Source organism: Cimex lectularius, unplaced genomic scaffold (assembly GCF_000648675.2).
Source record: "Cimex lectularius strain Harlan isolate CLEC.00 unplaced genomic scaffold, Clec_2.1 scaffold197, whole genome shotgun sequence".
Classification (NCBI taxonomy): Eukaryota; Metazoa; Arthropoda; class Insecta; order Hemiptera; family Cimicidae; genus Cimex; species Cimex lectularius.
The window spans coordinates 944,887-969,706 of NW_019392961.1; the positions used below are offsets into that span (position 1 = coordinate 944,887).

A 24,820-nucleotide genomic window follows, 5' to 3' on the forward strand; every position below is an offset into this window, starting at 1 on the left:
TTCAACCGACTGCGATGCTCGCAAAATGAACCGAAGGCAAATTAAATTTCAATTTGTCAGTAAAAATATTCGACAATTAGAAAGTATGTTCCTAAGTATCACGTAAAACTAGATTATCTAGATAAAACCTTATGTTTTCATATCATGGCCTCTTTCAGTAAGGAAGATCGTAATCGTATGAAAATTAAATCATATGAAAGTTGAAGTGCGTCTTAAATATCAAAAAAACATGGGAAAAGAACGAGTGTTAAACAATACATTAATATTCTTAAGAAAGATTTTCAGAAATCGTGAGATGCGGTCTGGTGTGATGTAGGTTTCAGAAAAACATTTTCTTTATCGTGCCAACGTTTCGATCTTTATTGAGATCATCTTCAGGGCTCAAAGTGTTTGTTTCCTGTGTAATTGTGCCATTCTTGCGTGTGACTGGCACTCTCAACACGACACGCAAGAATGGCACAATAAAGATCGAAACGTTGGCACGATAAAGAAAATGTTTTTCTAAAACCTACGTCCCACCATACCGCATCTCACGATTTCTGAATAATCATCGGCAAATGGTCACTAATCACCACACATTCTTAAGAAAGTTAACAATTTTATAAATCTTAGTATGAACTTATCAAATCATCGTGGTAACCATGGTTCCAAAGTAGAACGTTGGGCAATTTAAATTTTTAATTTAAATTAGGTATCTCGTAAAGCCATTATCATAACGAACAACCTACCTTAAAAGATAAAACTTTACGTTTTCGGAGGAATAAACATGTTTTAAGTATAAAATTAGTTTTGACTGGTAAAAATTATTAATTCATTGGTAATTTCATGCCGCTTAATTTCAATATGGTCTATTTTGTCAACATCTTAATCTAATCAACTTTCAACGATACATCGTTTTAATACACCAGGTTATTTGACTTTTCTTCAGCCTGTTCTGGATGGTTGGATAAAAACAAAAAAACCTATCAGCCTACTCTCCTCAGGGAACATCGAAGTGCCCCGTGGAAAATCGGGATCATTAACACTCGAAACAATTCCGCCTGCACCCGACCTTTAATAACAACGCCGCCAGATCATTAGTTAAGACACTCCTGCTTGGTTCCCATGCCAGTGAGAATAAATTAGCGAGCGAGGGTGAAAAAAAAGGTGTTATGTCCAGGCAGGGGGTGACGATCATTAGCGCCCCTCTGTAATTGATTAATGTTCCCCAAGGATTTTGCAGGACTAACGCGCCGTTAAAAAGAGGCATAGCACGCAACGTTGACAAAACGGTCAGCGGTCATACATCAACACAAAGGGACGTAAATCACCCGATCCCCAGTTGAACTGAATTTTTACCGAAACCCGAAACGTAACAACAGCCGATTAATTTTTTCCCCTAAAAAAATCACTTCATTATGTGGAGCTCGAGGGTTGCCGACGTCCTTTAAAGCTCCTCTCGAAAGGATAATACGTACGTCCTCGAAAGAATTTACATGAAAAAAAGAGCCAATTTACATTACACCCCGCACGGCAACAAAATGCCACTTGCACGTGGTAACAGGTATTTCCGAAATCTCTTTTGAAACGTTCAAAGTGAAGAATGGAACACTTTGCCATGGGTCAGGAGTCCTTTGTCGGAACACCCCTCTGATTCTTATTCATAGTCTCGAAAACATGATGTTCCATGGGGAAATTAATGTGTTTAATACATTACGCTTTTAATGAGATCATTATAATGAAACGAAAAAAATGTTGGCATGTTACGTAGCAACTGGGCACTCAGCACCAACGATGAATTTACATGGTTCAAGAGTCAGTGGCTTGTAAAATTGATTTTCACAGATTCTCCAGGGACGTAGTTTTTCGATGGTTCCATAGAAACTAGTTGTTCAAAAAACACAATTAAGATTAATTAGTAAGTCATACTTAATCATAGGTTATAAAATCAGTTATAAATCAGCAGATGCTTCTGATCTATGTATATGTTTATGAAGGTATAGGTTGAGATAAAAAAAGTCAGCGTCACGAGTGGGTTTCGAACCCACGACCTTCGGCTAAATACGCCGTTGCTCCACCACTTGAGCCATCGTGACTTCGTTCGTGACGCTGACTTTTTTATCTCAACTAATACCTTTCATAAATATTAATTAATTGAAAAAAGTTAATTGGTCAATCGGACCACGAACTGTAATGGATCTATTTGTTTTGATTTTATTTTAAATTAACAATGTTGGAGTTTCTTTTTCTTAATTGTAATCGAAAAGTTCGAATATTTCAATATAATTTAATTTAATTGTGATAAAGAGGAAAAGCAGTGCAGTAGCTGAAATTTCAGCAAGAAAACAACACCAACCTCAAATTGTTAAAATCAACGGTTTTCCAGGAAACTCTAATTTTTTAGCTAAACGCAAATTTATTTAAAAAAAAATCAAACTTTGATCACCAGTTGTAACGGTTACAGTTTGTATAATCCGATCTCAGCGGGACTGAATTCGTACTTAGAGAATTTAAGTACAAATGAACTTTTTTTAAATAAATATCCAATTTTATTTATTCGTTTAAAAATTAAATTTTCAATATATTCTAAAACAACAACAATAAAAAAACACGGAAAGCCGGGTTTGCCATGACCTATGTTATAACTAGGTTTCTTATTTACAATTATTAATTTATAATAAATTATAGATAAGTTTTAAGTATGAAAATTACGTACAAAATTTGTGTTGCTTGGGATCCAACATTACAAAATCCAGTACACAGTGGCATACTTTTTCATGTGCTTTAAGTTAAAAAAAAAATGTTAAAATGTAGTGTTTCCTTTATCAAATTCTTCCTTTTGGTGTGATGGACGGTTTGTTTACAGAAATGAATAAAACAGAAATGTTGAAACCCCACGAGGGAGGAGACGATGACGGATGGAGGCCCGATGAAAAAAGTAGCCGACCCTTTTTGGCGAAGACGTCAGTCTTGCAGTCCTTTTTCGGTATAATGATTTTTGGCGGCTTCTCCAGGTGGCGTGAACACCTGGGGCTGGAGCCGGCAGCTGGGCCCCATCATCACCGCTTTTCGTAACGCAATCCCGAGTGACAGTCCGACCCCTCGTCCAGCATTAATGTCATTTACTGCCATAGTTCACATCAGGTGTCGTTTTGTCGGATGGGAATTATTTTGACGGCTGACTTTTAAAATGACGGATTCACAGAAATGATTTAGATATTGAATAATTTTGTAGGGCAAATGAGGAATCATTAACTTAAACTAGAATGATTATTTGGAGATCGTGAGGTGCGGTCTGGTGTGACGTAGGTTTTAGAAAAACGTTTTCTTTATCATGTCAACGTTTCGATCTTTATTGAGATCATCTTCAGGCTCAAAGTGTTTGTTTTCTATGTAGATGTGTCATTCTTGTGGGTCGTGTTGAGAGTGCCCAAGTGTTTTTCTAAAACCTACGTCACAACAGACCGCACCTTCCGATCTCCAAATAATCATTGCTAATGGTCACTAAACACCACACATTTAAATTAGAATTTTTTTTGCAAACCATCAAGAACATCTTCCTTTGGTTTGTTCTCAATTATAAGAAATTTGATATATAGTATATTCAAGAAGTTCACCCTACACTCCTCTACAATCTTTTCGTTGAAGTCACCAAGCGATTTGCCGACTTGAAAGAGCCGTATGGTTTAAATAATATATATGATATTTTAACCTTTGCAAAGGGTTAAATAGTCAAGCTAATGCAATTTTTGTAAAGACCTTATGAAAACTGCTTTTAAAACAATCAAGGTTTGATTTAAAAAAATGTAATCATGAAATTGGGACAAAAGAAAACGAAATGGAGTAAACCAATTTCCTGAATGGCTTTGTTTTGCGAAAATAAGACTTTTGACCCAGTACGAATGACTATCGTGAAGAACTCTCAGCCGCAAACCTAAAACAGTCGGACTCGTGAGCGTAGGATAATACTGTGCATATAAAGAGAGGAAGTTGAATGGGCGGGCGGCGGAAGGATAGGCCGGGATTTGATCGCTAATGAGGCATATAACAGGAAGACCATTGAGCCATCTGAAGTGCCCTTTGCCCGGCCCAGTTGAAAAGGGCAAAACGCAACATTGGAGGAGATTATTATTTTTAATGAAGGGCGAGAAACCTTGCGAAATCGTATTAGAACATGGTTTTTAATTGGGCAAGAGCTGGAGTGCGAGGTAATCCTTGAGCGTATCCTCTGCCGATGAAAAGCCATTCAACGTGGGCCAAATTCCGGAGATGGAAAAAAGCTTCTTCCGTCTAAATTCATTAACCCCGGCCACCTCCCTTGTTGAGTAGGAAGATCATTACGACTGAACATTTTTTGGCTTTCACCGAGATTAAAAACATCCAAAGGGACCATTAAAGGCGATTTTTTAATGTTGAAATGTTTCTTAAATAATCCCTTATTATTTTAGTATTTATTTAAAACTCTCAATTAACTAACCGAGGATATTTAAAAATCCACCTTGCAAAATACAAATATTTCTTGTTTTCCTCACGTCCATATGCTTTTATCCATGGCTTAAGAAAACAAAACAAATTATTTTGAAATTTTTTGGCATTTTTCTAAACTTAGTTTCATTTTATAAAATTTTGAATATGGCTTTTTTTATATTGGGTTTGTTCGACTATATACTGCCATGAATTCTGATTCTACCTACTTTTTTGTCAGAGCCACTTGCGACATAATATATTACTGTACAATAGTTGTGCTCAAAACAACAAATTAATTATTAAATTAATCTTACTTACTTATTCGTTATTTGGTGGTTATTTCGATTCAGAATTTTAGTATTAGATAATTATATTTTTATAACTCCTGTAAATAAATTAAAATAATCGTGAACATTTTTCCTTTTAGAAATATAAAAAATATAGTTTAAAATCACAAAATGCAGTTTATTCTGCGAGTGGTTAGTGCATCGGACTCGTATTTTCCACGCTAGCGTCCCTGGGTTCAAATCCAAAATTGTGAATAATTTTTATTAGCTTTCGTGGTCCGCATGACCCTATAAATTCTTTTCAATTAATTGAGGTTTTGGTTGAGATAAAAAAGTCAGTGTCAGAAGCAGAATTCGAACCCACGACCTTCGGCTACATACGCCGCTGCTCTACCACTTGAGATATCGTGACCTCGATCCATTCGGACTCTAACTTCCCATCTCAACCCCACCTTTTGAATTTTCTCTCCTTTTTGCCATTTTTCAAATCATTCAGCGGGATCCCGCTCGTGACGCTGACTTTCCCTCCTTTTGGCCATTTTAGAAATGTCGTGTAATCTATATGATTCTCGGCGACAAATGAAATGGCCACGGGGAGCTTTAGTGAAGAATACTTCATTTTGCTTACTACATTTTTTTAGGTTTCGTGATCCGCATGACCAAATAAATTCTTTTTCATTAATTAAGGTTTTGGTTGAGATAAATGTCCCGCTCCGGGTTCGAATCCCGCTTCTGACACTGTCTTTTTTATCTCAACCAAAACCTTAATTAATTGTGAGTAATGTGGACAAAGTATTGTAAAGTGGTTCGACTCTTTGTCCGCGAAACCCAGCGGTATTTTGTACGTTAAGCCCTCCTGTATGACAGAAATTACTTTACTATTCTAACGTTGTTTAACTTATTACCAGCTCGATTATTTCTACAAATTAAATTAAATATAGCAAATAGTTCAACAAGTACCATTGTCTCCAAATTGGTTAATGAGGAGAGGAAGAAAAAATGAAAGTGAGTGATATTTATTGGTGGGAGCGTGTAACCGGTTAAAGCCCTTGTGATGATATGTATCTGTCGAATTAAAGCAGAAAGCCCATAAATGCCCCCTTTCTAAAAAAGGCCCCAGTGACTGATGACGAAGAGCTAGGCAAACAAGAACGAGGCGCAATAAACCCGATGAGCGGATTACAAGGGAGTGTATATGGATTAATATTTCGGCTCATATATCAATGACACCAAATTCTGAGGGCCCTCGCATCTTTTAATTAAACTATAAAAATATATATATAGTGGTTTTTCCATGGGCAAACAACCCCGAAGGCGAGCCTGGGTTTTATTAGAAATATTTCTCTTGAGGGTAAAGAGAGAAAAAACGTGCAATCCCCGTGGCAATAAGCTGACCAACCCTCAGCTTCCATTTCGTCTTTTATTAAGCTAATTATATTATTAATGCTCTCGCTTCCATTGTTTACGAGAAGGGTGGGCCGTTTTATGGTTTAATTTTACCACGCCGCTAGGAGAGAATTTACATTCAGCTTGGATTACTGTCCCTTCTTTATGACCTCTTGTACTCCCTATTTTTTAAATGCATTTAGAAGATTATTCCTTTTTTATTTTAACAGAGTTTGTCTGTTTCATTGTCAACAAAAGCGATTTACGCATTTTTTTTTTCTAGGAGCATTAACCTCCCTTTAAGATATCCGCTGTCGTTTACCGGCAGAAAAAATGGTATTAAAAAAACGAAAAAAAAAAAAAACGAAATGATAAATGCATCAAGTCAGTCACGACGCAGTCCTTCTTTATGACAAAAGGTACATTAATTTTGAAGCGTCAGTATAGCAACCGGTTGGTGTCATCCACATCCGGTCCGCGAAGAACTGGTTTACAGCTCTTCCACATGATAAATCACGGGTAACTTTAAAAAACTATAACGTTTTTCACCCCATTGGCATTTATTACACAATATTTAACGTATCCCACTAAATAATTGAGTAAAAGTAACTAGTTATATTTTCTATTTTCGTGATGAGATAAAACAAATACATTTATGAAAAGGATCAATAGAGTGTTTGTACGTCTTCATTTGTACAGCCGTTTTGTCATAAACAGTAGAAGTGCAAATACCCTTATCCATTGATTAATCATTGTATCTGTACTAATTGATAAATCAACATTATTTCTTAGCTCTAAGGAAATTCAAATATCGGACGAAAGCTTGGCACTTTATAAATATCTCACAGCTAGCTGCCCACAACCATTGCTGACTAGCCCACCCTAAAGTATAGTTTAATACAGGCAGGATTTTGATTGTGAATAATAATAAAGCAACTCATCGTCACATCAGTAAATTATATGACATTTAGATGGATAAATATGATAAAATTAATATTAATGTATTTAGAGGGAAGTTAATAAGGAAGAAAAAGAAAAATACATTATGTATATGCATCAGATAATTGAATGATAATTAACTAGACAAAGGAAAGAAAGTAAGAAAGAAAAAAGAAAGAAAGAAAGAGAGAGAGTGGGAGAGAGAGAATGTGTGTGTGAGAGACAGAGAAGCAAGAATGCGGTTTTACATATAGTCTCCCAATTTAGTCAAATACTCATTTCATTCAACGTGACATGAAAGAAGGAGAAAAGAGAGATCGGGAGGGAGAGAGAGAAAATGAGAGAGAGAGAAAGAGTGTGTGTGTGTGAGAGAGAAGCAAGAATGCGGTTTTACATATAGTCTCCGAATTTAGTCAAATACTCTTTTCATCCAACCCGACAAGAAAGAAAGGGGAGAGAGAGAGAGAAAGGGAGAGAGAAGGGAGAGAGAGAGAGAGAGAGAGAGAGAGAGAGAGAGAGAGAGAGAGAGAGAGAGAGAAAGAGAAATAGACAGAGGTATAGAGTTGCTTAAAAAAATTAAATTTAAAAAAACTGTAAAACTGTGTATATAATATGAGATAGACCTTTCTAAGAAAAACATTAAATTTCAAGTTATACCAGATAATAGCTGGTTAGCTTTTTTTTACATTAATTAAAAAATAAGCGTATTTTTTCTGCAATTTGCAAGCAAAGGACAAATCTGCCTGGAAAACACTCGATATTCGAACTTAGCCCGCTCGCGGGGAGTATGTTTCTCTGAAGGAGAAGAAAAAGCTTAAAAAAATGAAAATTGTTTGAAGGAGTAATTTGAGGCACGAGGCCGCCGAGTTTACACACTATTGGTTTCTCTACTCCTGCCCCGTCCGGGTCCCTCTTTCAATGAAAGGGAGTCGGGGCTGTGGGAATACAATGGGACCCAGAGGGGTGGCAAAGGATTTTTTACCCCACTCGGGAGAGATGTGGGGTGTCCCTCACGGTAGCCCCACTAATATTTCACACTAACTCCACTACCCATGGCCATCGGAGATCAAACATTTATTTGGTTTAAAAGAATGTTGCAAAACAGGAGACTATTACTATCTCATTCATTTTCTAATACTACTGGATAATCACAGCATGGAAATTTATACGTTTTTTATACGTTCCTTGCTCAACAAAACAATTTTTTTGAAGAGATAATCAAAGGTAAATAGAAAAAGAGAGATAAAGAAGGAGAAGCAGATAGAAAGATAGATTAATGCTTAATATATTGTACTAATTGTAAGTAATCGACCACAAATTAAATATCTCAAAAACCTTACTCATAATTTTATAACCAAACATAGAAAACTATCTTAAATAATTTGTGGATCAAGATGATAAATGCCTACTCCTGTCAATTATTGTTAAGCTAACTAAATGTGATTTTGTTTTAGAACAAAATTAAAAATTGGTAGAAAGATAGAGCTGGATAGAGATTAATGAGAGAAGAATGATTTATTCGCAGAATTTGGTTAACTTTGACCACTCTTTTTCCAACGCCTAATACCAGGTGATAAAAGAAGTCTTTTTCCCATTTAAGACCTAATTTGTATATGCATTTAAACAAAGAAAAAAAAGAGAGAGGAGAAAAAAGAAAAACTGACAGAGAGAGAGAGAGAGAGAGAGAGAGAGAGAGAGAGAGAGAGAGAGAGAGGGTTATCATGCGAAGAAGAGGGAGTAAGAGGAATGAGATATAACGTTGGTGTAGACAAAATTTACGAAGGGTCTACACTAATTGCTTAGTTACATAATATGTACATTACTTTAAATAAAACTGAAAAATCACACACAAAAACACAAATAAACGCACGTGCACAGGTATTACATATATACATCGTTCACCGACAAGGAAAGTGATACAAATCGAAAAATTATAAAAACTGGATTATTTAGAATTTTTTTTCAAGTATTCCGGCGTGTGATGTTACAGGATAAATGTATAGTATGTAAATAAATGTATGTATACGTATGACATCACTGTATGTTGAATCTTAGCAGCTAGGTAGTACCTTGTGTCTCTTTTCAATTGGTGGGAACGCACCATTCGGAAAAGTGGCATATCTAAGTTCTTTGTCGAGCTTTATATATTTATCAGGAAAATTGGAACATTTCGAGTTACGTCAGTTTTTTTCTTATGTAGTGAAGTAGTCATATTTTCACATTATGAAAATAATTGTGAAATTAACATAAGCCCTGATGATGACTTTAAAATAGGTCGAAAACTCGGCAGTAACAACTGAATTTCCCTTTTTCTTCAAGACTGTTTGTGAATTATTTTAGTTTCATTTCTTTTATTTAAATAACATTTTTAATTATAATATTGTTTTTTAATAATTTTTACTAGTTGGCTTTTAACTTTTACATTATTTTATAATTTCAACGATTTTTTAATGCTTTAATTACGATATTTTGAAATATCAATGAAACCTTTATTTCAATAATAATTTGGAATTTTAAATAACTAATTAGCCCTTGTTTCAGGAGGAACGCACATTTGGGTCAAAAATTATCTTATTACCACATGGGTATATATACTCATTTGTTAGGTTTGTACGTTCTCTGTCACCATCACGCACAAAAAAAATTAATAAGTCATTCATTGCCACCATTATCCTTAGAGCAAACAAACTAACATAAATTACCGAGAGCTAATATATGCAAGAAAAGTGTCACAACTTTAAAAGGGGTAGTTTTTTAGGGGTAGTACAGCTGGATGTTTGAAGTTTTATGTTTTCGCTTAAGTAGCGGAGAAGCAAAAGACAATATTATGAATCAAGCCAGTTTTTTTGCCAACAACCGTAATGGTGTGTACTTAATAGATAAGTAAAAAAAAAAAAACTTCCATTTGTCTGTCGTGGAAAATTTTCTTTTGTTGAGTTGTGTGTCACTTTATATATATAATTATGTAAATTTTATATATATATATANATATATAAAATATATATATGTATATAATATAATACATATTACATATGTAATTGATTAATAAAATATGTATAAAATAATCACATTAGAATGCGAGAGTATGGTTGCCAGGTTTCATTGTCTATCGAAAAAAAATATAGAGATATATACAGTCATTAATGATAATTATGTTAATCTGATCCCTTGAAGAAAGTGGAAATATGAAAATCTATAGTTTAAATTGATGTTGGTAGGTCTGAGAGTGGATGAACTCAAATTGAACCGATCGAAATTTAACTAGTTCTATGCTGGGTCCGTCTATTCTCGCTGGCTAAGGTGGATGAAATGTGATATTGTGAGTGCAGATATAAAAAACAAAACATTGAAAGAGCTAGAATAGAAATTGTGTTAAAAATGTAATAATGGAAATGAGATCTGTAAAGCCAATGGATAATGCGAATTACTATTATAATTCAGGTGAATGTAGGTTGAAATGTTAGTAATCTCGTTTTTGATTTTCTTTTACGACCTTTGTGAGAAAAGAATCCCTATTTTGTTTCCACGGATACAATTACCCCGTTCATGGCGCAAAGATTATTATGATCCTCCCCTATTATTATTCAGAAGTCCTACTATAAGTATAATTAAATGGTTTCCAGGTTCTCTATTGAAATACGGACTGGGAGAGCGAGAACCGGTCGGCAGGATGGCCTAATGGTCGCCAGGTAGGAATTACTTTTGGAAAACAATCTATCATTATGTACCGATTAGGGAGGTGTTAACAAAACAATAGGAGATCAGAGGCCCTGTACTATCTTGATGTCACGTCACGGGGGGCCTCGACGAACTTCAATCGGCCCGCTTGTTACAACACATCCCCCATCATCTCTCTTTCACAACCAATTTTCCCCGAATAACACTAACAGTTTTTCAAACGCCGATTCATTTGGCTAATTAAAAATACCACAGTAAAAAAAAATTCCTATATCAAGTATTCCAATGTAAAGTATTATTAAGCCCTATTATCATAAAACACAAAATATATTTTTCTTATTTATTTTATCTTTGCTCAAATTGATTTTTGGCACGTATATAGACACGAGTGTACTGTTTAATATCTTTGAATACCAAATTCCGTTTGTTTGGGCATTTAAATTGTGGACAAATTAAACTCACTTGAACTTTTTATAATTTTTACAAAAAAAAAAAAAAAACCATCGTTCGCCGCAATAATCTCTGTCTCCATATTGAATTTTTACCAATGTTCCTCTCTCTCTCTCTCTCTCTCTCTCTCTCTCTCTCTCTCTCTCTCTCTCCTCTTTCTCTCACTTTCTCTCTCCTCTCTTTCTCTCTCTCCCCTCTNCTCTCTCACTCTCTCTCTTTTTCTCTCTCTCCTCTTTCTCTCACTTTCTCTCTCCTCTCTTTCTCTCTCTCCCCTCTCTCTTCTCTCTCTCTCTCTCTCTCTCTCTCTCTCTCTCTTCCATAGGTCCAGTTAATTATTAATATTAACAATTTTGCTATATTTAAGGATGGGCAGCGAATCAGGGTTGTGATCAGTGAATTATGAGATGATTATTAAGCACCAAGCTTTCAGATCTCCCTCGGAGCTAATACCTACATAAATAACATGGATATATAAATTACGACAAAGACTACTTTTAAAGACAACACAATTAACAAAAGTAGACTTACAAATATACAAATATAATCTTATCTTGATTATTCGGAGATCGTGAGACGCGGTCTGGTGTGACGTAGCTTTTAGAAAAACATGTTCTTTATCGTGCCAATATTTCGATCTTTATTGAGATCATCTTCAGGGCCTGGGACACACAAAAATGACACAATCACGCAGAAAAGAAACCCTTTGAGTGAGTACAAATACTTTGATTGAATATAAAAAATAAAAAAATTAATTTTTTTAGTATTGCATTTTTTTATTGCATTGTATAAATCCATTTTGTTCCACAACCTACAAGTATTTGTTAAATTTAAATAATGTTTGTAAATGTAAAAACCCTAAAGGTGATCTCAATAAAGATCGAAACGTTGGCACAGTAAATAAAATATTTTTCTAAAACCTACCTACCTCACATTAAACCAATTTATACAACATTATAACTTAGCCTTGAGGAAGGTCAAATATAGGCCGAAATATTGACATTTAATAAATATCACCTTGTTGACTGACCACAACCCTGACAAACAACTCATCTAAAATTAAAAAATTTGTTAAAAATTATGACTTTATTAAACTACTAGAAATAGTTGAATATTCTTTCTCTCACCCTGCTTCACCCCTCTCTCTCTCTACAATAAAATACTGCTATTTCTATGATACAGGATAGCTCATAACGTCAAACTGTCTTTTAGGTGTCACGCACGAAGGGTTGAACCATATTATAATACTTTCTGAAATTATTTACACTTAATAATCAATGGATTGAGCAGGGATTCGAACACGAAACCGCTAGCATGGCAAAAACGAATCAAACGCCCTTCCCTCCTCGGCTACAGCGTCTATAATGTTCATAGCATCATGTACTAATGTTATACACATATAGCATTATACTTATTTATAAAATTAAATTTGTTATTCCTATAATTTAATAGTTATTTAACAATTTATTCCAAATTTGAAGATACTAGATAAAAAAATTTGCTTATATTCCTTAATAAATATACTTTTTAATAATGTAAACCCATTTTTATAATATTCTTAAGCACGGTGGCAGTATCGATTTTACTTAGGGTCTTAGGATAGCTGCTTTACGAGCGATAATAAATTTTTATGTCTGATGTCGATATCACCCCCTGAGAGCTTCTTTTACACTTAGGCGGTCGTCCGGTTATGTTGAAAAAATAGCTCTGCTATTCGTTCATTTTATATTTGACTACTTATTGTTCATTTTATCAAACCAAAATTGGACAATCTTCCAATTTTTATTTCAAATAATGTTTTTACTCAAACATTTTTAGTTAGTATCATTCTAGCGAATTTGAATGTACCAATAGTATATGAAATTATATTAAAAATAATCTCACAAAAATATAAACAAAAAAGAATCAAACATATAATCGAGTGGATCGAGGTCACGATAGCTCAAGTGGTAGAGCAGCGGCATATCTAGCCGAAGATCGTAGGTTCGAATCCCGCTCGTGAAACTGACTTTTTTTATCTCAACTGAAAACCATTAATTAATTGAAAGATATTAATTGGTCAACCACGAAAACTAGTGAATTTAATAAGTTAAAATGAAGTATACCTTCACTAAAGCTCTCCGTGGATATTTCATTTGAGGCCGAGAATCAAATAGATTACACGACATTTGAAAAATGGCAAAAAGGAGGGAAAATTCAAAAGGTGGGATTGTCATGGGAAGTTAGTGTCCGAGTGGATCGAGGCACGATAGCTCAAGTGGTAGTACAGCGGCGTATCTAGCCGAAGATCGTGGGTTCGAATCCCGCTCGTGACCATGACTTTTTTATCTCAGCTAAAAACCTTAATTAATCGAAAGATATTAATTGGTCAAGGGGACCACGAAAACTAGTGAATCAAACATATAATGTTTAAAGATATAATACAGAGGGAAAAATAGGAATGCTCATTCAAAAAAATTTAGTAAATACATGTAATCGTTATAATTGTAAATTTTGTTTATATAATAAATTTATGCTCATGTAGCGGCATTTTTATGCTGGAGGATTTAATGAGATCAAAATGAGCAGGTAAATTTAATTTGTGGTCATATATAAAAATAACACCGAGTTCGTTAGAGTACTTTTAAAAGGACGAGCAGTATTATTAGTAGAGAATGGGAAGTTGTAAGCAGTTATATTCCTGTACATCCTGTAGAATAGCTAATTATTCAGAAATCGTGAGATGCGGTCTGGTGTGATGTAGGTTTCAGAAAAGCATTTTCTTTATTGTGCCAACGTTTCGATCTTTATTGAGATCATCTTCAAGGCCTGGGATTTACAAACATTGTTTACATTTAACAAATATATGTAGGATGTGGAAAAAAGTGAATTTATACAATGGAAAATATATTTTCTTTATATTCAATCGAAGAATTTCTACTCACTCAAAGTGTTTGTCTTCTGTGTAATTGTGCCATTCTTGCGTGTCGTGTTGAGAGTGCCAGTAAGATATTGCTGTTTTATGTTTATGTACATTGGATTTTGATGAATGATTGCTATAGAATAGCATTTTTCAATATTAAGAAACAGTGATGTAGAGCATTCAAGTCAGATTAGAGGAGTAAGCATCTTCGGAGATAACAGGCAAGAAAAATTTTAAGCAGCATTTTCCGCAAAGAGACGAGGAGTTGAGAATTTTGGAATAAAAGAAAGATCGTTGATTAAATATAAGTGGAGAGAGATGTGCACCTAGGGATCTCCAGGAAACACCACTTTGTAAGATCGTAGAAATAAATCAGGTTAATATTGCTATTCGAAGTTGTAATAATTTACGTTAACTACGTTAAAATGCGTAATATGGGAAAAGAGATTAACAAAAACAGGGTTAGATATATTTTGGAATTAATTGTCATGTTATAGTTTAAAAAGTGCTTGATGGGAATTTTGTTTTTAAATTTTTTTCTAACAATTATTTTATGAATAATTTCTAAAGGCTTTCCAGCCCCCCTAGTAATTGTGCTTCTTCTCTCATCAGAAACGGTAAGGTGCTAATGACTACTGCATTGACCCGTTTCTCCTTCCCCCCGACCAACTTTTAACCTCCTTAATTACCGCCTCTGAATAATAATTCTCCACCCCCGCCTTCCCTGCCCGTCCACGAGCAGCGGCGAATACTTAATTACTTGGAATAATTTGTCTCTTGGGGGTGCCCGCTTTTGTTCCAGGGGCGGCTGATAATGATACTGGGAGCCGTATATCAAGGGCATAAGGAGGCGGCCAAGATATACGCCCGAGGCAATTAGGGGGGAGTTGCCCGCGGCCCCGGTTAGAAAAAACTTGGAGCAACAGAGTTCCACTTAAAAACCCTTTTGTCTAAAGGGGTTTTTGTAGAGTTTAAATTATGTCATAAGTTCTCTCCTTAGGAAGCTTTATTATTTCCTATATCTGTGGAAGAATGATGTAAACCTACACTTTTTAACACTTTAATATCATAATTCATATTACTTTGTGTGCCAAATATTTTAACTACATGTTGGCTTTAGTAACAAAATAGAAAATGCTTTTGTAACAAGACAGAAAATATATCTTTACTCTTTTTTATATTGATATGAATGAATATAAGAAATTCCTGCATATTAACATTTTTGTGGAATTATTTGGAGATCGTGAGGTGCGGTCTGGTGTGACGTAGGTTTAAGAAAAACATTTTATTTATCATTCCAAGGTTTCGATCTTTATTGAGATCATCTTCAGAGCCTGGGTTTTGTAAACATTGTTTACATTATACAAATACATAAAATATATGAATAAAAATTTATACAATGATGTACACAATATAGAATTTTAAGTATAATCAAAGTATTTGTACTCACTCAAAGACATTGTTACATGTAGGATGTAGAAAAAATAAATTTATACAATGCTAGAAAATTTTTGATTAAAAAAATTAATTCATACAATGCTAGAAAAGTTTAGATGAAAAATGACTTTATACAGTGCTAGAAAATTTTAGATGAAAAAAAGAATTTATACAATGCTAGAAAATGTTAGATTAAAAAAATTAATTTATACAATGCTAGAAAATTTTAGATTAAAAAAATGAATTTATGCAATTCTAGAAAATTTTAGATTAAAAAAAATTAATTTATACAATATTAAAAAAATTTAGATAAAAAAGAGAATTTATACAATGCTAGAAATTTTTTAAAATTCAAAGTGTTCATACTCAAAAAAAAAAAAGAAATTCTATCATTGTATAAATTCATTTTTTTAATCTAAAATTTTCTAGCATTGTATAAATTTATTTTTTCCACATCCTACATGTATTTGTAAAATTCAAACGATGTTTATAAATCCCAGGCACTGAAGATGATCTCAATAAAGATCGAAACGTTGGCATGATCAAGAAAATGTTCTAAAGCCTACGTCACACCACACCGCATCTCACTATTTCCAAATAATCATTGGATTGTGGTCACTAGATACCACCCATTTTTGTGGAAGTTCGAAATGGCTGTCAACGATCATCCATTAAGTTGATGCAATCACGTTTTAATTTTTGTTTTTAAAATTGCATCCATATAATTTTGACTATCTACCTCCCAATTTCCTTAAAGGTGAACGCAGCTTCATGTACCTCGACTCTGCAGTATGGCCAAACAGAGGTGGACGCTGAGTTAAGGGTTGTTAAAAACGAGTAGCAGAATTATGCAAAATTCATTCGTATTAATGGTAGTTTCGGTTATCCAAGAAAATACTTTAATTATTTCAAAGTTCGGATAGTTTTAGATTGAAACAGTTTGCAAAAATGCTTCAAAATGAAGAAACGGTTCGTTATACATTATGCTTTCGTACATGTTTTTTTTGGCTATTACTAAGGCCTGTTTGATAATACGTAATTTATAAACATGTTATTATATTTTGGAGAATTGATTATTGATAAAAATAATAACTTCAATAGACGCTGTCTGCTTCTCTCTCTCTCTCTCTCACTCTCACTCTCTCTCTCTCTCTCTCTCTCTCTCTCTCTCTCTCCACTCTTTCATTCATTGTTTTCGCTAAAGTAAAAGAACTATGTATATAACCAAACAATTTTTTTCTAGGGTGCGTTTTGTTTGTTAATGTATTTTCTGAAATTTGCAATAAAATTTTTAACTTAACTACAGTGTACAATTTCACCGTTTTACGCAGACAAGGATTTGCACATTGCATTGATAAATGTAATCTGTATAAAAAATAGGAATGACCCATTAATACTATTACACAACAAAATTTTTATTAAGAAAGTTTTAGAAAATGGTTTAAAAAAGTTAAGAATAAATTTTTTCATAATTTTGTCGTTTCCGGTCATTTTGGTCTGCCAATCCTTGCTGGCCTTCTTCAGTCTGTCTTTACTTCTATGGTGTATCATATTTTCATGGTAAGACTTCTGCGTTCAGGTGTGCCACACTGAAAAGGTGAAATTAAAAGCAAACCCGCAGCCCACGGGAAGAAATGTCTTTGGCTTGGAATAGTCTACTAACATCAGTAGTGCACCATGAACCGCTGTCTACTGTGTAAAATGTGCCATTCTAATTAATAATAGTAATGTTACTCAAAATGCAATATATTATTCAAAACTATTCAGAAATTGTGAGATGCGTCTGGTGTATTGTAGGTTTCAGAAAAAAAATTCTTTATCGTGTCAACGTTTCGATCTTTATTGAGATCATCTTCAGGGCTCAAAATGTTCGTTTTCTGCGTAATTGTGCCATTCTTGCGTGTCGTAGAAATTTTAAACTTGAATTTAAAAAAGAAAACAAGAAACTGTTTTATCAATATATCATAAAACACTTTCTTCTTTTGTTTTTAAATTCAAATTTAAAATTTCTTCTTTATTTAAGACACTTAAAATTTTTACATAAAATTAGTTAATTGTTCTCAAATTAAAAATGAGTTACGTTTATTCAAAAATCAATTTTATTCTACTCATGTATGTAATTCTGCAATTTTTCTTTGAATGGCTTTCCTAGAAGATTTTCCTTTTTTTAATAAAGTACAGAATTATTATCAGAGATATATTATCGAGGAATTCATTGCTCAAAAATGCCTTTCCTTTGTACCATTGTTTTGGCTAGTCTGTTGCAGAATGATACTAAAATTTTTATTATTGCTTGACAATTTTTCTTAACGACTACCAATCATTCACTAAGTAATTATGGTTCAACACTACAAAAGTTGTTAAAATGTTTGTATTGCAAATCACCGAGCATACAATAATAGCACTCAATACAATTGTGCACAATGTTAAGCATTAATTTATCTGTAAATTTAGGCAGCTGGAATTATTATTATATTTTTTTATCTCTGCATGATTGTGGGTTGGTCAAAAAAAGCGTCTTTGTCCTCAGCGACAATGGGCGGACCACTTGTTGCCTACACTTCCTCAATTATTGTCATTACACCCCCACCCCACATCACTAACTGTCTTAGATTGCTCTGTTCTGGTTTTGATAACTTCATTATTCAAAAGGGCATCGTCTAACGTTGGAAGAGGAGTCTGCCGTTAGTCCATCGGCCACCCACTGGGGTCAAATCCTCTCAAATATCACCTGTCCTTCTTGTTAGATTTTGACGGTTGGAATACAACACAACGCCAAGGGAAAACTAGCAGCTTCTTTAAATTAATGGAAAGGCTACTTACCTGGAGGTGTCCTGGATTAGAGAAAGCTTCTTATTGGTAATCCAAAAGGACCCGGCTACTTATTACTTGGAGTGGGAAGACTTAGAAGTTAAGACCGACGGCTTAAGACACTCAAGCAACTCCTAAGTACTAACCTTTTGTTTTGTTCCTGTTTAAACTCAGACAAATATTTATAGCTTTAATCCTTATTTAACTCAACAGTATCAATATTTAAAACGATGCAACTTAATGATGGGTATCGGGCATTGATGCTAATATTAACATCAGATTTTTATCTGGAATTTATTTGTCTTTGGGAAAACAAAAGGAAAATATTGATCGTCCAAAAAGATTTTTGAACATTATATATATAAACAGAGTAGATAATACTGTGGATTAGATGATAATATGTAAATAATAAAAATAAATTTTCTAGTATGTTAAAATTTTATGACTAAACATTTTAATTATATTATATTTTAATGATAATCCCCACACATTATAATATATATATATACCNAGTATATATATCCTGCCTTCTATTGCCAATCTTTGTTGGGTGTCTCACACGATGTTGGCAAAATGCCGAAAATCGTCTGTCATACCAAGGCAACGAAGATAGGCAAACCAAAATGATCGGGCGATGATTCAGGCGTTGATACGGCGCTCATCACTGTAAGGTAAAGGTCCCGGGTTCGAATCGAGTAGCCTAGCATTCGAACCCGACATACAAATGGATATTTTTTCAAAAACACCGGCACCCCGAGGGTTCATACAACCTCTGCTGTTGCGAACCCATGTAACAGAAATAATATTTAATGTGTTATGTTTGTTAGTTTTCTACGTGTACAAAAATTATAATAATAATTATTTTATTACTGAATTGCTTTGTAAACTAAACATCTGCAGTCAAACTTTGAGAGCAGGCGAAACGCCATTAGTCTGTCTATTAGTTTTACTGTACTGAGGAATGAGGATAAATTGAAAAACAAAACAAAAACATACACAAGCACACATATTTATATACTGATTAAATGGACAAAACTGAATAAGTTTCTGAATGTGGAAAGTAGGTCTTATTAGCAGGTAGGATTTTTGTATTGTACGGTTATTTTTATATTTCAATGATGACAATTATGTACCTAATATAAACTTTGCGCAGTTCGTAAAGGAAATAGTAAACGGACACGACAGGGTCAACTAATAGTCCTTTTCCAGACGATTCCACTTTTAATGCCCGTTTCCCTTTTGTTGGTTTTTACACAAACTCCTCTCGCCTTCTTAGGAGCTTACCAATTAACCGCTGAATGGACTAACGGTGCTCCAGGTACGGCCATTAGTCAGACCACATAATTATAGTTTGATTTGATACTCTTATCCCACCTGCTCTGACAAATGATCTATTTATTTATAGCCGACGCCGCCCTACAATTATTTAGGCTACTAGACTAATGGTCCTCCTGTCCCTAATCAATTAGTAGAATATTCGAACTATAGGATCTAACGTGAAAACGAAACGCAAAAATGGAATGATAACTACGCTAAGAAGATAACATATTTATAGGGTTAGACTAAGGGAAATATTCTATGTAAATATGAGTACAGCAAAAAATCACCTATTACCACGAGATGAGCAATTCAGAAATTTTGGTAAGCTTGATGTAATATATTTGTCAGATTAGAACTGAAAATAGATATACTTGTTCTTAATTTTGGTTCAGATTGGAGAGGAGATGCAGAGACACTGCAATTATTGTGACCAGAAGCCGTGCCTTGCCATTACAGGGGTGATGAGAACAAGCCAAGTGCTGCTCTGGAATTCCAGAATCTAATACCATTTCATATCTTCATCCAGGGAAAATATCTATCCTAGGAGAATCGCGATTCCAAGGGTAATGCAGGAACAGGCTCCAATAGACTACCGGCATAAAAAGGAGCAATTACAGTTGTAACTGGAAGAAATTTCCAAGAAGGTAGATCAGTCAGACAATGGAATAGAGTGACAGGACAAAAACATACGAAAAATTTGATCGAAGGACCGTCGCAGAGACTGCTAAACCTAGAAATTGTTAGGGTAAAATGATAGTAGGACTGCTCGCTGGACACTGCAGACTCCCGAGACATATGTACAGACTCAGAGCAGTGGAAGCAAGCCTGTGCTGACAGAAAGAAGAAAAATAAATAGCATAGCATACAAGCCACTGTTAGGTCTTTTGCAGGCTGATAAGGTAAGCTGTAAGAGAAAAGCATGAACGATGTACATAGGAATTCTCAACACAGCTTTGGGTTCTAATAAAAAGCGTTAAGCTTAACGAAGAGTTCTATAAAATAATGGAGATGATAATAGTCGCGGTGAGAAGCTGACTCATTTCAACCTTTAAACTTTTACTGAATTCATTTCAGTTACTTTTTGCATCCACGAATCTCTTATGTTTTCTGGGCTTTTTGCTACATAATCGCCTAAATTTGTATATACATAATGCAAACCCTATTCTAGATAATTAAGAGAAATGTGAAATTCCGAAAAATACGTCCGTTTTTGTTTCTAAAAGAGAATTAAAGAGCTGAACTTTAAATTTCAAAAAATTCGGGGTTTAAGACACATGTTAAAACCGTTTATTGTAATCTCCAGTTCCCGTATGAACTGGAAGGACGTTTTCACCCTGATTACCAATCTTTGCTGCAGGCTTTATGACCTTTAGATGGTTCAGTTTTGTCATATTATCATAGTTTGTTCTAATATTTGATTTAAGGAAGTGATTTGTAGGTGTTTTGGGTAAGGATTTTCTAAAGTATACTTGCTTTTATAGTTCCCATATTGTATTCTGTTAGGGTTCGACTGCATTTTCGGCTATCCTTGCTTTTGCTTCTTTATTCCCTAATTGCTTGTTTTCTCGTGGTTTTTTCTTTCGTTCCTCCAGCAGATGCTCTTTTAAGACTTTAAATTTTCTACACCTACATTATGCCCAGAAATCTTTATCTATAAATATAACCAAAAGAGAAGCAATCGTCTTTCGTCCGTCATCCAAGATTAAGAAACATAAAATTTTTTTTACAAATCAACAGATTGAACATGTCAATTATATATATTTAGGAATACCAATTACAACAAATAGAAATTCAACAGTGCTGCTAATTATTTTGTAATAAAGGCAATCAAACTCTGGGGGAGGTGAAAGATATTCTTATAAAAGTCACATTAAACTAGACAAACCAAATTTAAGTTATTCGAAACCATAGATGCTACCACTACCCTGTTGGCATTCGAAATTTGGGCGATTGCACATCTAAAAGAAATTGGTAAGGTACCATTACATCAGAGTCTTGGCTTTACAAAAGATTATTGACGGTTGGGAATTTTTTTGTCGTGAGAGTGATGATCTAGCAAGTAGAACTTTTAAATATAACTAAAAAAATATCATTGCTAGGTACTTGATAGAATACTCCAAAAATTTGTCTTTCATTTGAATAATATTTTAATGATGATATATTATAATTATATGTGTGCACGCGCTGGTCGGTCGCAATAAAATTTAAAAAAATACAAAATAAAATAAATACTAACTTGGTAGCTGTGGCTTGATTTTCTCGACAACCAGGGAGGAGAGCCGTTTAATAGCTAGAACCTGCAATAACTCTGGCCAAAGATAAAACAGAATCCTAGTCTATTAATTACCTTAGGGGCTCCGTCCGAACCCTGTATGATGTGTCGCATTAAGGATGCAGGAGGAGACACTCGCGTTATTTTGAACGCGATAATTAACAAAACGAAAAAAAAAATGCTTTTTGAAAATAAGAGAAAAACTGAAAGAAAATCATTCTTGGAGGCTAATTAACAGTGGACTGTATGGAAGCGAGACGGAAGCGAACAGGACTAGAGCAGGACTAGGCAGCTACAGGACAGGATTGTGGGGAGGGACCAGAGCTAGGATAAATTCTAGATTAGCGGCATTTCGGAAACAAAATAAAGAATTATAATTCGCGATTTTTGTCGCGAACAATTTGTTATAATTTTTTTCTTTAACTGGTACTAAATGTAATTACTATTGTTTTGTACCAGTAATCCAGACCCATGTATAATTGCACACTTAATTTAAAAAAATACAATATTTTTCTGTTTTAGTCTATTGTATAAATGTGCAGTATTTAGTGACCGTTAATTAATGATTATTTAGAGAGCGAGAAATTTGGTCTGGTGTGACGTAAGTTTAGAAAAACATTTTCTTTAACGTGCGAACGTTTCGATCTTTATTGAGATCATCTTCAGGGCCTAGGATTTATAAAATTGTTTAAATTATACAAATACAGGTGAAATGTGAACATGAACATATAGGCATGATAGATAAAATGTTTTTTTTTAAACCTACATCCACCAGACCCCATCTTACGATCTCTAAAAAATCTACTGTATAATTTGAATGGTTTGACTGATGTTGGTGAAATATTTTGATAGAACAAAATTTTTTTCACAACAGTTGTAAGGCTCAATTAATTTTTTGAAAGTATTAGAAAAATATTACTTGAATTGTCTTTACTCACTATAGTTTATGTTGGGTTTATATAATTAGATTCATATTAAATGGAATTTTCTGTCATGATTCCGTCATTGTCGGAACGAACAGGGGCCGGGTTCGGGGATTTATGATTGTTACCGTTGTTTGCTTGCTACGCGGGCTTTGACCGCAAGGGTACGTGCATATAAATCGGTTGGGTTGTTACGAACAAACAGTATCATTGTATTATAATATTTACACGAGTCCTGCCCCGCAGCCTGGGCCGAAAGGGTTGGGGGCAGATGGGTTGTGATTGACGTTGTCATTGTCTCAGGCCAAAAACTGACAACCGTAGAGAACAATCAGTTAAAATCATTCCTGATGATGATATCCGTTTCACTGGGGGAGGAAGGGCTGCAAAGTTTTGTGATATGTGTGGTGATTTGAATCATCGACTACACGATTTAAAAACTTTAAAATTAAGCAAAGATTACAATAGGATTATTCGATTATAATTAAAATACAGCTCAAATTAACTTCAATCCGTAAAAATAGATGGAGATTTGCCGATTGTTGTAACTTTGATACCTTTCTTCATCGTATTCTGCATATTCTTACGGTATTTATTCAGATACAAGTCATTCTTAAGTTTTAGTGTTATCAGTTTCTGTTTTAGTCTAAATAGAATATTAACTGGCACATTAAAAGAAAAATCACATCATGGTCATTGATTGGTAAGTTTTAACTAAAAAAATAAAGACCTATGATAGACGAGTAGCAATCGTTGCATTATCAGGTTAAGAGCCTTTATTCATTTTAGCAATATAAACTGTTAAATAATAAAGTAGCTACTATATAAAAGACGCCATACTTTAAAAAATGTGTAAGCAAAAAATATATTAAAGTAAAAATGTTTTGCAATAAAGACTCTTTTGCGCTAATCAGTGAATTGTTGATGTTAGCTTGACTCCTATGGTCAACAATAGCCCACCCTTTTCGCCGTGTTTCGGTCAAATTTTTTCATCGGTTTTTTAAATCAAGTTTAAAGGGAATAAGCTTGACTTGAAATTATGTATATGTGACAATAGAGAATATCAATAGTAAAATGGAAAATAATTTTTTAAATATGTCATAAGGTGTGCGATAGAAGGTCAAATGACCCAGCATATGGAACATTTGCCAATAAAGCAATTATCTCCAAAAAATTGGAATAAAAGATAGCCCGATATGCAACGAGTGCGGAGTCGATGAAACAATGGACCACATAATTATGAGCTGCCCAGTTTACGAAAGGAAAAGACAAAATTTTTTGAAAAAATATCACGTTTAGTGATCCTTCTTTTTAACTATTAAATGCTGTTCCAGTAACATAGTAGTGTATTTCTACATTCAATCGTTTCTAGATGATATAGAACACGACGTACAAAGTATGATTTGTATTAAATAGTTATCATGGCATAGCGGCTAATGCAAATAAAAAGGTCACGATCGACAGATAAAAAGACAGAAACAACTGAAATGCGTCTGAATGATTATAGTCAGAGTCGATCATGCTGCAGGCTCATCACGCCCTTACTCTACGATTTTGGAATTTAAAGAACTGTTGATTTTGAGCTGAAAAAGTCATCTTTGTCCATCTTTGTCATATATTTTGAGTAATTTCTTTCGAAGAAATTTCCCGTTTTTCAATCTTCAGTGTTGTAATAAATAGTTCAGCTGGTTTAAAATAAAAAGAGATTTACTGTTTTTCACGATGTTTGTAAGAGTAATGAGAAAGGAAAGAGAGAGAGAGAGAGAGAGAGAGAGAGAGAGAGAGAGAGAGAGAGAGAGAGAGAGAGNAGAAATAGAGAGATAGAGATAGAGAGATAGATAGATAGATAGATAGATAGATAGAGAGAGAGAGAGAGAGAGAGAGAGAGAGAGAGAGAGAGAGAGAAAGAGAGAGAGAGAGAGAGAGAGAGTGTGTGTGTGTGTGTGTGTGAAAGAGAGAGAGTGTGTGTGTG

The 24,820-nt window shown here is 34.2% G+C and overlaps 1 long non-coding RNA gene across 2 annotated transcripts in view; it reads left to right on the forward strand.

The window, feature by feature from the left end:
- Positions 1-24,820, forward strand: part of LOC106665866 — a 377,468-nt gene that overhangs the window by 196,040 nt on the left and 156,608 nt on the right. The window contains exon 3 of one of the 2 annotated variants that reach the window (XR_002910776.1): positions 10,682-10,747. The exons of the other annotated variant lie outside the window; for it this stretch is intronic. This is a non-coding gene — a long non-coding RNA (uncharacterized LOC106665866). The remainder of the gene's footprint in view (positions 1-10,681; positions 10,748-24,820) is intronic. 2 annotated transcript variants of the gene reach the window in all.